At 45.3% G+C, this 15,659-nt stretch overlaps 1 protein-coding gene across 1 annotated transcript in view; it reads right to left on the bottom strand.

Annotated features, from left to right (window-relative positions):
• Window positions 1-15,659, bottom strand: part of BAHD1 (bromo adjacent homology domain containing 1) — a 135,724-nt gene that overhangs the window by 54,831 nt on the left and 65,234 nt on the right. The window lies entirely within an intron of this gene.

Here is a 15,659-nt window from a genome sequence, read left to right on the forward strand (position 1 = left end):
TCTAAAACTCTCCAATAGACAAAATCTCCATCTACATCGACCATCTAAAAATCTCCAATAGACAATATCTCCATCGACATCGACCATCTAAAAATCTCCAATGGACAAAATCTCCATCTACAATAGACGATCTAAAAATTTCCAATAGACAAAATCTCCATCTACATCGACCATCTAAAAATCTCCAATAGACAATATCTCCATCTACAATAGAAAATATCTCCTTCTACAATAGACCATCTAAAAATCTCCAATAGACAAAATCTCCATCTACAATAGACCATCTAAAAATCTCCAATAGACAAAATCTCCATCTACAATAGACCATCTAAAAATCTCCAATAGACAAAATCTCCATCGACATAGACCATCTTAAAATCTCCAATAGACAAAATCTCCATCTACAATAGACGATCTAAAAATTTCCAATAGACAAAATCTCCATCTACATCGACCATCTAAAAATCTCCAATAGACAAAATCTCCATCTACAATAGACCATCTAAAAATCTCCAATAGACAAAATCTCCATCGACATCGACCATCTAAAAATCTCCAATAGACAAAATCTCCATCTACAATAGACGATCTAAAAATTTCCAATAAACAAAATCTCCATCTACATCGACCATCTAAAAATCTCCAATAGACAATATCTCCATCTACAATAGACAATATCTCCTTCTACAATCGACCACCTAAAAATCTCCAATAGACAAAATCTCCATCTACAATAGACCATCTAAAAATCTCCAATAGACAAAATCTCCATCGACATAGACCATCTTAAAATCTCCAATAGACAAAATCTCCATCTACAATAGACGATCTAAAAATTTCCAATAGACAAAATCTCCATCTACATCGACCATCTAAAAATCTCCAATAGACAAAATCTCCATCTACAATAGACCATCTAAAAATCTCCAATAGACAAAATCTCCATCGACATCGACCATCTAAAAATCTCCAATAGACAAAATCTCCATCTACAATAGACGATCTAAAAATTTCCAATAAACAAAATCTCCATCTACATCGACCATCTAAAAATCTCCAATAGACAATATCTCCATCTACAATAGACAATATCTCCTTCTACAATCGACCATCTAAAAATCTCCAATAGACAAAATCTCCATCTACAATAGACCATCTAAAAATCTCCAACAGACAAAATCTCCATCTACAATAGACCATCTAAAAATCTCCAATAGACAATATCTCCATCTACAATAGACAATATCTCCTTCTACAATAGACCATCTAAAAATCTCCAATAGACAATATCTCCATCTACAATAGACAATATCTCCTTCTACAATAGACCATCTAAAAATCTCCAATAGACAAAATCTCCATCTACAATAGACCATCTAAAAATCTCCAATAGACAAAATCTCCAGCTACAATAGACCATCTAAAAATCTCCAATAGACAAAATCTCCATCTACATCGACCATCTAAAAATCTCCAATAGACAATATCTCCATCTACAATAGACCATCTAAAAATCTCCAATAGACAATATCTCCATCTACAATAGACAATATCTCCTTCTACAATAGACCATCTAAAAATCTCCAATAGACAAAATCTCCATCTACAATAGACCATCTAAAAATCTCCAACAGACAAAATCTCCATCTACAATAGACCATCTAAAAATGTCCAATAGACAAAATCTCCATCTACAATAGACCATCTAAAAATCTCCATGCTTCATCAACCAACTAACGCCAGCAGACAAGACACCCTGTAGAGGTGACATCTAGTTCTACGTCCATCAGAGAGACCGAGACATTTGTGTTGCAATACCCGACATGAAAAGCTTCAGACGATACAATTTACATCGTGCACAGGATTCTGTTGGGCATTGATTCACACTGTGATGACCGATTGGACGGTCTTACAGTTTGGAATCAAACCCAGACTAGACGGCCGAAAGGTAAGTGCTCTATGTCCGCACGATCCTCTCAATTTCATGCAGGTACGTCAAATGGCAGAAAATGGCACATATTAAGTTTATTCCTTACCCGAAGATCACGATGCCAACTTCGTGAAAATAAATAAAGGAAAATATTAAATAAATATATCTATCGATGTGAAATTTTACAAATGTCATCTAACACCATTGTTGCATAGAGTTTGAAAATGATGACGTTGTAGGTCACAAAGTTTGGCGGCCATCTTGGATAGAAAAACAAACCTTATCCGATCAACACCAAACTTCACAAACATGATCCCCGACCCATACATACGCAGTGTACATTTTTGATGTGGTTTGGCAACCACATTAGCTTGAAAGCCGATATTTTTTAAAAATCGCTTCTCCGAAAACGCTTAACCGATCGATGTGAAACCTGTCCTGTGGTAAAAATGTGATATTTCAAAACAGCTGAAGGGATTTAAACCAAACTTGTTTAGTTTTAGGACAGTGAACGAGGGCGACTGTGTCGTCAATATGCCTCCGTGTAGTCCCTGCCTGTGACAATGGGGTACCCATCTTGGATGGAAAAATGGGGTACCCATTGTCACAGGCAGGGACTACACGGAGGCATATTGACGACACAGTCGCATTGCTCTCGTTTTTCTTCTGTTTTGACCCCTGTGACTACACCCCCTGGGACATGAACTGGGGGTCAAATTCCAAAACATCATGACATATTTCATGTTTCTCCCAATGTTGATTGCATGTACAAAGTTTCATTAAAAATGTTTTAAAATGTGCCGATTATTGCATTGTTTGGTATTTGACCTTTCGACTCCACCCCAGGAGGTGGGGCCAAAAATGATACTGCTCTCGCACCTTCTTGCCATGCGGTGATCATAACTACCAAGTTTGGTGGAATGTATGCAAAACCGTTTAGGAGGAGATAGCATGGCAGATGGATGGACGGAAGGACGGACGGATGGATGGAGCCGATTCACACTCCCCCCCCCCCCCCCTTTTTTTTTTTAAAAAGGCAACAAACAACAGGCTAATAAGGATGACTGTAAAAGTGAATTTCACATTTTGAAAAAAATGACCATGACTCGGAGGAATATGGACATACGCTATGTTGAAAACTACATCATTATGGGATATGGCGGTAAGAAAGTGCATGTTTCAGGGAAAACGGACACCTACATGGTGATGTTTAATTGAATCCTTATTTTAACTATACAAATACTCTTGTTAACATCCGTTTAACGTCCATCCGATGGACGACACACACATTGATGAATGACCCTTCTTGGGAAACATCGGGATGGCAGTTTATAGCTCGGTCGGGTTTCAAACCTTGTCTGGAGAGCTTAGAGGCGAGTATGCGTACCTCGAGCCCATCTTATCAGCTCATTTCTTTATTTAAAATATGGCCTTAATTATAGATCGCCCTGATTTTTACAGCGCAGCCCATAGAGCAATGCCATCTAGAACAGCATTTGTCTGTCCACATGTCCTCGCAAACATCCACCAATTAGAGCTGAGGATCTGGTCACATGACAGGGGGACAGCGTTTAGTAAACATTACAGTTGCATAAAGGGAAATATAATAACCTTATGTGGAACGTTTTAGGGTCCCAGCAGGTGTCGTAAGGTAGGTAGGAGGTTTCAGAAATTCCTCAATACAGTTATGATTTTGAAGTGCGATCGACATAGACCTTGCTACCGAATCAGGAAGTGAACACATGATGAAGGTTCGCTGGTTTGATAATCTCTCAATACAATCACGATTTAACATTATATTTTGATATACGTATTAATCACACATGCGCAGAGAGGAGCGGGATAGTTTTTTTTACTTCAGTGTTCAGGACAAACTTTAGCCCTGTCTGTCCACCTGGCAGTTAAACAAGAATAAAAATAATTTCAAACAGGGAACGTTTTTTTAAGGACGTCATAAATTCATAAAGAACTGTTTTTAAGGATGTCATAAAGGACAAACAACAGGCATGAAGAACTAATGGAAAGTGTTAGCTAGGGTGATGTAATATAGACTGCGTAAAACAGCAGTAAAACCCGGAATTAAATTTTTATACACCTTTTGACTTCATTAAGCCTTTATTTAAATTTAATTATATTGTCGCGCGAACCCTTCGGTTAATACCAGGGCTCACGAATGACCAAACGGATTTAATTGAGGCGACGACCAACTTGGATTCGGCTATAAAACACGAGAGGGCGAAGTGAAGAAGAAGAGGCGGAAACGCGTATTTGTAATGCGGAATGAACTCAACCGAAAATCCAGGTTAAAATGTACAAAAATAATGATTTATTTGATGGAACCCGAAACAATGGAACGCGACGGAAGATAAATAATGTTCCTAAATCGGGATCCCGCAATCACACTTTGACAACAGCACAGGGGAAATTAATTAATAAAAATAACTGTCCGTCGTGTAATGGTTCGTGGGTGCGAGCTTATCTGTCTGCAGTCTTGTCCACCGTCCAACGCGGCTCCAAGCTCCGGCGCGAAGAAACCCTCCGTCCGCTTTGCCCATGCTCTGCTCCAGGCCCGAGCCAACGCCCCACTCCAGGCTCCTCGTCGACCGCCCACGAGGTCCGTTCGCTCACAGCGCCAAAAGCACCGAGCACCGCTCCAAGCACCACGAACATGGCGAACCAACGACCACCAAGACCTCTCAAGACGAAGAGCCAAGAGCCAAGGACGAACAACGACAAGCGAAGGACCAGCACGACTCAATACCAAGAGCAAAGCCGCAGCACGACTCAATCCCCCAGAGTGAAGCGTCCAGAATCCCGCCAGCGAGTCCTTTTGAAACCTGGCATGTGACGTCAGTTCTGGCGCGTTACCAACCAGAGCCTCATAGCTTCCCGCCGTTTGCCGAACCTCCTCGCGCCTTCCGTGCTGATTCGCTCCAGGTTTGCGCCTTCCACGCCAACCAATCACAGTCCTCCTGGGCGTGGTTACACCTGGGCGTGGTCACGCGATGTTGCTAGGCCAGCTGGTGGTGCGGCTGGCAGCGGCCATCCGGCGGTGCCCCGATCTGGCTTCCTGCCGGTCTTCTTCCAAGGTCATTGTAAGGGAAGGGGGAATTATTTAATGTTAGCTAAGGGCCTATCTAAGTGTTTATATGAGTATGCATTGCCATAAGGGACAAAGGTTTTGAGACAGTGGGAACGACGAACAAAGGAATCTTATCCATAATCCCTGCACTATTTAGCATGCCCTGCTCCCGCGTAGTGGGGACATCAATACAGCTTATACCAACAAACCGGACTACACATAGAACTTATTACAGGGTAGATTCCCTTTCGCGACAGTCGAAGCATGTTACCTATACAGATCTACCTGGCTCTAGATATTCCTTTACCCCCCGACATAACACAGCCCCCCACCCCCTGGAACTATAGCTCCTGCTAGGTTCACTGCAGGCGCTACCATTCCAGTCTTAACACTTACTGTCTCACACTTAATTAACCTATGAAATAAATCAGGAGGGCTGTGGGAAGTGAGCCGGAGATACTTACCTATCCTCCTTAACAAGTTAATCCCTTTAACAATCATGCATATATGTACAATGATCTTAATTGGTCGTTCCTGTGGAGGGAGGAAACAAACAACACGCAAAATCTACCTTAACTACAAAACTTAACCAAACTTACAAAATTCAAAACTCTACTAAACATTTGTACAAACCCAGTCTACAGACCGCGTCCCCCGGTGGATGCCACAAGACGCAACCTTACCTGTGGGGCCATCCCAATGCACCCATATATTTCCGCGGGCCCTGTCCAGGTGTTACAGGTGAGTGACATGGCTCGGTGGATTTTGCCCTCATTCATTCAACACAACCTCTTAACCACTCATACACATTCCATAAATCAGTACGACACAAAAATCAATAGAGCTCATATTTTACGCCCCCCCCCCCCCCCCCCCTGCAGGACCATGGCATAGATGTCATTCGTGGTGTGCATTTCTCAACTAGGCAGCGGAGAGGTACCGCACAAGTAAGATGGTGGGGGCGCTTCAGGCTGTGGTGCCCACAGTCCCAAAAACAAGTCACTTGACTTACAAGTTCATTGCCCCCCCCCCCCCCCCGACCTTTGCCTCTTGGCCCCGTGACAGCCAAACAGCCCTTTCCGCCGTTGAGGGTCTCCACACACCAGGCTCCGTTGCCTCCTGCTTCCGCGCAGCTACACGCGTCGCCAGGAGTCTCCCTTACCCCACGGCGCCCAAACAGACCCTCCACCAACGAGCTCCAATTTCTAGATACCACTGGCTGCCAGGGGTAATTGCCGCAGATGGGGGGCCACAGGCATCGCTCCTCAGAGCTTGATCTGTACCTGCAGACACACACACCTTCCCCACCCACAATATCCCAAAAACACATTTCCTCCCCCCCCCCCTGCCATTCAATTCTCCACACAATTCAGAGAAGATGGTACAAAAGATTTGCCATGGCCTGCTTCATGTGAAATCCCCAGTTCACATTTTACCAACACATTTCCATTTTCAACACAATAATCACCACTCACTCATATTTCCATTCTCCACGACCACATAAAAACACATAACCACCACAAAAACAAATGCCACCCACAAGACTCTGTGGCACACATTCCATCCCCCTCACTGGCCATGTCATCACTCTCACCCGCCCCCAACTCCAAATTACATGTCCCAATTTAATAAGCAAGTCCTGAAGCCTGGGACAGTAACCATCAAGGCCTCAACCCGACCTTGATGTGCAGGGAATTTCCGGTTGGTCAGGTCCAAAGTGCCATCCACCCTACAAAATCCCAAAATTTATCATTGGGCCAATCAAATTTCACCAAATTTCACTTTAGTCCCCACTATACTGGCAGGCATGTGGATCCGCATCCAACGGTGATTATCACTACACAACTACCTGTGGCCACGACAGCTCTGCACATCTACCATGCAAGGGTCATCGGGACATGGTGAGCAGTCAAAACGCCAACATGGCCCATGAGTGTACATAAGGGTGCGACCCACCATCCATCCTTCGGCCCCCCTGCGAGGAACACGGCTGCACCAGCCCCAGCTGGCCAATGTGGTGAGCATCTGCTGCCAACAAACTCTACCGCACGCACAACCTCGGCCCTGGGAGAGACGGTCGCAGTGCGTGGCATTCCCCTCACGTCACCTACGCCGCCCTCATCCCCCAGTCCACAGAACTGCAGCCCCCCAGTGCCCACCCACACCTGACCACACCAAGGTCCAGTCAACAGCCTTGCTCCACCAGGAGACCCGCCCAGAAGACATGGTCCACACACCTCGGACACCCATAGCACCACGTTGACTCCCAGACTACACAACTTCATCCCCATAACCCCACGTCCCAAATATTGGCACAGTCGCCCCCACAGCCAGTTGAAGGCTGTGTCTTGCTAACCTGCCAATTTTAATCAGAGCCAACAACATTTTGGTCGACACACCTGGATCAATAATGGTGCCACTGATGTCAGTGACCACCATGACATTTCAAAATTCACCCTTAAATTTGCATCTAACCTTAGATTAACCATGCCAAACATTTTTCACATTTTACTAAACTCACCAAAGAAGGGTGCTTCTCCATACACATGCCAGCCGAGCATGGCCCATATGCTCGGCACGTTACAAATTCCCATTCAACACTCCCATGGCTCCCTTCCCAAACCAAGAGTCCACAAATCATAACGGAACATCTGTGGAAGGTCACTCTTACACCATCACGTTCCACAGATGCCCCAACGGTTGTCCGGTGGGCTATCTCATTCCTGTCCATGCGGTTCGACCGTGTCCATAGACCAGCCAGCATGGCAGGTCATCACATGCTGGCTGTCCCAGAGTCTCAGGGAGAGGGTGCCAGGCCGCATGCCCGGGCGGTCACCACATCAGGCCCATGTTGGCCGTCTGCGATGCCACCACCAAAGCGCGACCCACAACACCTCCCCCTAGTGGTCCTCAATATACGCCATCCCAGGCTTGAGAAACCACCTCGGACCCCCCTGGAGGTCTTAACCCCCACCAGGGTCTAATGACCCTGCCGGGCCGAGCCACCCACTCGGGTGGCGCCCCGGTGGACAGGGGACGCCACACTCCACCAGACCCCCCTTGGGGCCCAGGTCGTACCTCGACACTCAAGGCTGGACCCCACATCCAAATCTCGCCAGTACAGCCCCCCAGCTGGCTGGCGTCCCCAAATTTTGAAAGGGGCAACTTTTGCCCGAGGCCATCCCCAATGACCTCTCCTGGTCCGAATCCCGCAGCTCAGGGACCAACTCTCCCCATGGCTGCTCCACATCAAATTCCCATTTCCATATAAATTTCTTTTTCCTATTAAAAATTTTCATCTCCTGTCCCAAACCGCAGCTGCAGGTAACAACCCCTACCACAGGTTGTTCTGCCCCTCCCTGCAGCTAATCCAAATTCCCTACGGGGACCAAATTGTCTGAGGCTCTATCTCCCGATTCTCCAAGGTCCAAATTCAGCATGGAGCCAACACACTCCCCCAACTGGTTATCCAATTTCGGAGCCTCCTGTACCCAACCGCAGTGCATGGTGAGGGTCCCCTCGGTCACTTCAACCTCCTCCTCGGACCGACTCACCTCATCCCCCAAGCGCCTTTGGGCCTGGTCAAACTCCACCTCCATGGGACTGTCCCAGGTCCCCAACCGCTGGATCAAATCATTTTCATCACCATTACAAATCATTTTTGGCCCCCACAGGCCTGGATCAATAAATACATGGTCCGGTTCCATTACTCAGACCCCCCCTATTGTTATCCCCTCTTGCTCTGCACCACCGCCCTGGCACAGCAAGGATTCAAATCCATCCCCCTGTTGATGTGTTGGGGCATCCACCCGGCCCCGATAAACCTCCAGGTCACCATGAGGGAAACATCCCCCATTACCATTTCCACATTCCAAATTTCCTTCCCCATTCACCTGTGGGCACTCCATGCTCACCTGTTGGCATTCACCATCTACCTGTAGGCATTCCCCATTCACCTCTTCACATGCTGCAATAAAATTTTCCCCATTTAAATTTCTACCTTCCCTTCCTTCCCACTGGGATTCCAATTTTTCCATTCCCGTTGCAATTCCCAATTTGAATTCCCCCCGTTCCGATTGAATTTCTGCCACCCTTGGCTTCTCCTGGGCTCCCCATGTGAATCATTCTTTGTTCTTTCTTTATTTCATTCGTTTGTTCACGTTGGGCACTCATTTCTTTCGTTTTGGTTGCCCTTTGTTCAGGATATTTTTCTCTGTCTCTCCTCCTTTCTTCCCGCCATTCCCTCATAAATTGTCTCATTTGCTCCATAAATTGCATTGTGGCCTGGTTGTCCATGGGGGCCGTCCCTACGGCGGGGAGAGCTCCATCACTATGCTCTACCCCAACTACCTCCGACTCACCCCCAATGCTCCCTGCATCTTCCATCCTTTCTTCCATATTGCTTACCTCTTCCATCCGTAAAGAAGAGGTCGCTTCCCCGCGTGGATTTATTCTCAGAAACCGATTTAAATTTTAACTGACGCGCTGTTCGCGTCCGGCGCACCGATCGACGATGCAAATTTATCGCCTCCGACTACGAAAATTTTGTTTCCAAATTCTCCACACTCTTGACACCAAATTTATAACAGGGTTCTATCCCACTCCTGACTACCAGTTGTCGTGCGAACCCTTCGGTTAATACCATGGCTCGCGAATGACCAAACGGATTTAATTGAGGCGACGACCAACTCAGATTCGGCTATAAAACGCGGGAGGCAGAAGTGAAGAAGAAGAGGCAGAGGCGCGTGTGTGTAATGCGGAATGAACTCAACCGAAAATCCAGGTTAAAATATACAAAAATAATGATTTATTTGACGGAACCCGAAACAATGGAACGTGATGGAAGATAAATAATGTTCCTAAATCGGGATCCCGCACTCACACTTCGACAACAGCACAGGAGAAATTAATTAATAAAAATAACTGTCCGTCGTGTAATGGTTCATGGGTGCGAGCTTATCTGTCTGCAGTCTTGTCCACCATCCAACGCGGCTCCAAGCTCCGGCGCGAAGAAACCCTCCGTCCGCTTCGCCCACGCTCTGCTCCAGGCCCGAGCCAATGCCCCACTCCAGGCTCCTCGTCGACCGGCCACGAGGTCCGTTCGCTCACAGCGCTAAAAGCACCGAGCACCGCTCCAAGCACCACGAAGATGGCGAACCAACGACCACCAGGACCTCTCAAGACCAAGAGCCAAGAGCCAAGGACGAACAACGACAAGCAAAGGACCAACACGACTCAATACCAAGAGCGAAGCCTCAGCACGACTCAATCCCCCAGAGCGAAGCTTCCAGAATCCCGCCAGCGAGTCCTTTTGAAACCTGGCAGATGACATCAGTTCTGGCGCGTTACCAACCAGAACCTCGTAGCTTCCCGCCGTTTGCCGAACCTCCTCGCGCCTTCCGCGCTGATTCGCTCCAGGTTCGCGCCTTCCGCGCCAACCAATCACAGTCCTCCTAGGCGTGGTTACAGCTCGTCTCACGCGATGTTGCTAGGCCAGCTGGTGGTGCGGCTGGCGGCGGCCATCCGGCGGTGCCCCGATCTGGCTTCCTGCCGGTCTTCTTCCAAGGTCATTGTAAGGGAAGGGGGATTATTTAATGTTCGCTAAGGGCCTATCTAAGTATTTATATGAGTATGCATTGCCATAAGGGACAAAGGTTTGGCGACAGGGACGACGACGAACAAAGGAATCTTATCCATAATCCCTGCACTATTTAGCACGCCCTGCTCCCGCGTAGTGGGGACATCAATACAGCTTATACCAACAAACCGGACTACACATAGAACTTATTACAGGGTAGATTCCCTTTCGCGACAGTCGAAGCATGTTACCTATACAGATCTACCTGGCTCTAGATATTCCTTTACCCCCCGACATAACAATATACTTGAACACTCGAGCAAAAATCGCCTTCATAATCCTTTCAAGAACCTCCAGTTTTGGAGTACTTGAACGAGTTATATCGGGTGGTGTATGTAATAGTAGCCATCAAGCACAGCCCCTGGGAAGAGGGCGTGACGTGAGAGGGTGAACTGTCGGGATTAAGAAGACACCGCTGCTATGGCTATGATGTACGATGCCGACTGACGCTGCGATTTATGGTGATCAATAGATCAATAGATCCTCCCTCTCCTAAACTGACTCGATGTTATCTTAGTACAATGTATAAGGATGATATGTATAAGACTCCTTCAGTAGTGCTAAAGCTCCTGGATCTTTCTTTAACAATCCTTAAAATCATTATTTAATTAAAATCGAAGTATATACTTGACCACTGCTTGGGGCATCATGTTATATGAATGTTGTTGATATTGATGTTCTATTGCCTCTATGCCATCCTATAAAATTCCATTCCAATCCATCCCAACACCAATCCTTTTTGAGTAAGTTACATCTGCTAGTTAGGAAACATACACTGGTTACAGGCCGAGCAAAATAAAACGGGTTATCAGAAAATGACATTGCACGGTATATTAACGGATTATAAGAATAAATCTGCGTTTCATAGAATATATATTGCATTGACAATTCCTAAATCTTACTGAGAAGTGTCAAAAAAAATTCCCCATGCTCAAAAAAGCAGTTGTTTAACCTTACATTGAGTGGTGAGTTTGGTTATATGGTCCACCAAAGAGACAGAGAAAAAAAAAACAAGATGGAAGACAAATTTAAGAAGGAAAACAATAAAAACCTTTTTTTTTAATGTTGGTAAATGGGCCAGGTAGCTCAGTTCCAGGGGGCGGGGGGGGGGGGGGGGGGAGGCTTTATGGCAGAGTCACCATCACTGCAACACTCCACCGATCTGGGCTTTATGGCAGAGTGGCCAGACGGAAGCCTCTCCTCAGTGAAAGACACATGGAAGCCCGCTTGGAGTTTGCAAAAAAGCACCTAAAGGACTTTCAGACTGAGAAACAAGATTCTGTGGTCTGATGAAACCAAGATTGAACTGTTTGGCTTCCGTCTGGCCACTCTGCCATGAAGCCCAGATCGGTGGAGTGTTGCAGTGATGGTTGTCCTTCTGGAAGTTTCTCCCATCTCCACACAGGATCTTTGGAGCTCAGCCAGAGTGACCATCGGGTTCCTGGTCACGTCTCTTACCAAGACCCTTCTCCCCCGATTGCTCAGTTTGGCCGGGCGGCCAGCTCTAGGAAGAGTCCTGGTTGTTCCAAACTTCTTCCATTTAAGAATTATGGAGGCCACTGTGCTCTTGGGAACCTTCAAGGCAGCAGCAATTTTTTTGTAGGCTTCCCCAGATCTGTGCCTCGACACAATCCTGTCTTTGAGCTCTGCAGGCAGTTTCTTCGACCTCATGGCTTGGTTTTTGCTCTGATATGCATTGTCAGCTGTGAGACCTTATATAGACAGGTGCGTGCCTTTCCAAATCATGTCCAATCAATTGAATTTACCACAGGCGGACTCCAATCAAGGTGTAGAAACATCTCAAAGATGATCAAGAGAAATGGGAGGCACCTGAGCTAAATTGCAAGTGTCATAGCAAAGGGTATGAATACTTATGATGTAAATGTGATATTTCAGTTTTTTCTTTTTAATAAATTTGCAAAACTTTCTAAAATCCTGTTTCCTCTTTGTCATTATGGGGTATTGAGTGTAGATTGATGAGGCAAAGAATGAATTTAAACGATTTCAGCACAAGGCTGCAACATAACAAAATGTGAAAAAAGTGCAGGGGTCTGAATACTTTCTGAATGCACTGTGTGTATATATATATATATATATATATATATATATATATATATATATATATATATATATATATATATATATATATATATATATATATATATATATATACATACATATATATATATATATATATATATACACACACACACACAAGTATAAAGCCCGTCAAAAATGACGGGTTGGAACAGTTTATTTGACGATGCAGCCACGTGAACGTGCCAAAGACTGAAGCCTGGGCCTAGTGTCAGATGTGCTTATATCTTTTCTATTTATTCGATGTCTTACAGACGTAAATGAACACTCCGTTTACTCTGCGCACTTTGCACGTCACGTGCAGCAAATTTCACCTCCCTGTGCCTTGCATTTATTGTGATTTAAAAAAACAAAAAACCTTGAGGCTCGGTTTGCAATCCACCGTCTTACTTTTTCTTACCGTTTCGTCTTACCGAAACGTCTTACCATTTCCAATGTAAGAGACATAATTACTCTTCTTTTGGGTCTTTGGAGTCATCAGATTATTTTGGGTCCTCTGGTTCTTTGGGGTATTTTGGGTCTTTGGGGTAATTTGGGTCTTTAGGGTCCTCAGGGTCTTTTTGGTGTTTTGGATTGACAGCCTACAGATGTAAATGAACACTCGGTTTACTCTGCGCACTTTGCACGTCACATTCAGCAAATTTCACCTCCCCACGCCATGTATTTATTGTAAAAAAAAACAAAAAACACTTCTGTACACTGAATTTGAGGCTCGGTTTGCCGCAGTCTACAATTCCAATGTAAGAGACATAATTACTCTTCTTTTGGATCTTCAGAGTCCTAAGGGTCTTTTGGGTCCTCTGGTTCATTTGGGTCTTTTTAGTACTCAAACCCTTTTGCATCCTTGGGATCTTTGGTTCATTTGGGTCTTTGGGGTATTTTAGGTCATTTGAGTCTTTTGGGTCCTCTGCATCTTTGGTTCCTTGGGTCTTTTCAGTCATTTAGGTCTTTGGGGTATTTTGGGTCTTTGGGTTCCACTGGGTCCTCAGGGTCTTTGGGGGTCTTTTTGGTGTTTTGGATTGGTTGGTTCCATGGGGTCGTTTAGGGTCTTCGAGGTATTTTGGGTTTTCAGGGACTTTTTGGTCTTCTGGGTCTTTTCAATTTTTTTTGGTCTTTAAGGGTCTTTGGGATATTTTGGGTCTCTAGGGTCTTTGTGGTCATTTCGGTCTTTGATGTATTTTGAGTCTTTGGGGTATTTTGGGTCTTCGAGGTCTTTTGGGTTTTTGGGTCTTCGGGGTATTTTCAGTCTTCTGGGTCTTTAAGGGACTTTGGGATATTTTGGGTCCTTGAGGTATTTAAGAGTCTTCTGGGTCTTTTAGGTCTTTGGGGTATTTTTAATCTTCTGGGTCTTCTGGTTATTTAAGGGTCTTTGGATCTTCAGGGTATTTTGGGTATTTTGGGTCTTCATGGTATTTTGGGTCTTTAAGGGTCTTGGGGTATTTTCAGTGTGTTGGGTCTTTGGTGTCTTTATGGGTCTTGGAGTCTTTTCAGTGTTTTAAGTCTTCGGTGTCTTTATGGGTCTTTGGGGAATTTTGGGTCTTAAGGGACTTTTGGGTTTTTGTTATCTTTTGGGTATTTAAGGGTCTTTGGGGTATTTTGTGTCTTTGGGGTCGTCTGGATATTTAAGGGTCATTGGGGTCTTTTGGATATTTAAGGGTCTTTGGGGTCTTTTGGTTTTTCGTGGTCTTGGGGAGTCATTTGTGTCTTCATGGTCTTTTGGGTCTTTACAGGTCATAGGGTCTTTTCAATCTTTTGGGTATTTGGGGTCTTTATGGCTCTGGGGAATTTGGGGTCTTCAGTGCCTTTTGTTTTTTTGTGGTATTTTGGGTCTTGGGAGTCCTTGGGGTCTTTTGGGTCTTCATGGTCTTTTGTGTCTTTAACAGTCTACAGGTTATTTTGGGTCTTTGGGTATTTGGGTCTTACGAAAATTTTGGGTCTTAACAGTCTACAGGTTATTTTCTTACAACAGTCTAGGTCTTAACAGTCTACAGGTCTACAGGTTATTAACAGTCTACAGGTTATTTTGGGTCTTTGAGGTCTTACCAAAATTTTGGGTCTTTAACAGTCTTCAGGGTCTTTTGGGTCTTCGAGGTATTTTGGGTGTTTGGGGTCCATTGGGTCTTCAGGGTCTTTTCAGTCTTTTGGGTCTTCAGAGTTGTTGGGGTCTTCTGGGTCCTTGGGGTCTTCTGGGCCCTATTTGTCATTTGGGTCCTTAGGGTTGTTTGGGTCTTTTGGATCCTCGCGGTCTTTTGGATCCTCGGAGTCTTTTGGGTCTTTGGGGTCCATTGTGTTTTCAGGGTGTTTTCAGTATTTTGGGTCTTTAACAGTCTACAGGGTATTTTGGGTCTTCGGGTATTTTGGGTGTTTAGGTCTTTTGGGTCTTACCAAAATTTTGGGTCTTCGGGTCTTTGGGGTCCATTGGGTCTTTTCAGTCTTTTGGGTCCTTGGGGTTGTTTGGGTCTTTTGGATCCTCAGGGTCTTTTGGATCTTCAGGCCTTTGGGGTATTTTAGGGTATTTTGGGTCTTCAGAGTCCTTGGGGTCTTCTGGGCCCTTGGGGTCTTCTGGGTCCTTGGGGTCTTCAACAGTCTACAGGGTATTTTGGGTGTTTGGGGTCCATTGGGTCTTTGGGGTCTTCTGGGGCATTGGGGTATTTTGGGTCCTCAGAGTCTTTTAGTTATTTTGGCTGGGTGTGTGTACCTCTCTCACTAGCCATGGCTCCTCAGCAAAGGACTTCTGCGACTCATTGGGACTGACACAATCTGTCAATTTTCCGACCCGGATCTCAGTCAACGGAGTATCTTCTCTTCTAGACTTGGTTATGACTAACTTCCCTGAAAATGTCTGCTGCTCTTCTTCTGCTCCAATCGGCTCATGTGATCATGTGCTTGTTAAAGTGGACCATTCTCAGAGA

The sequence above is a fragment of the Myxine glutinosa genome, chromosome 11, assembly GCF_964187855.1.
Source record: "Myxine glutinosa chromosome 11, kmMyxGlut1.1, whole genome shotgun sequence".
Lineage (NCBI taxonomy): Eukaryota > Metazoa > Chordata > Myxini > Myxiniformes > Myxinidae > Myxine > Myxine glutinosa.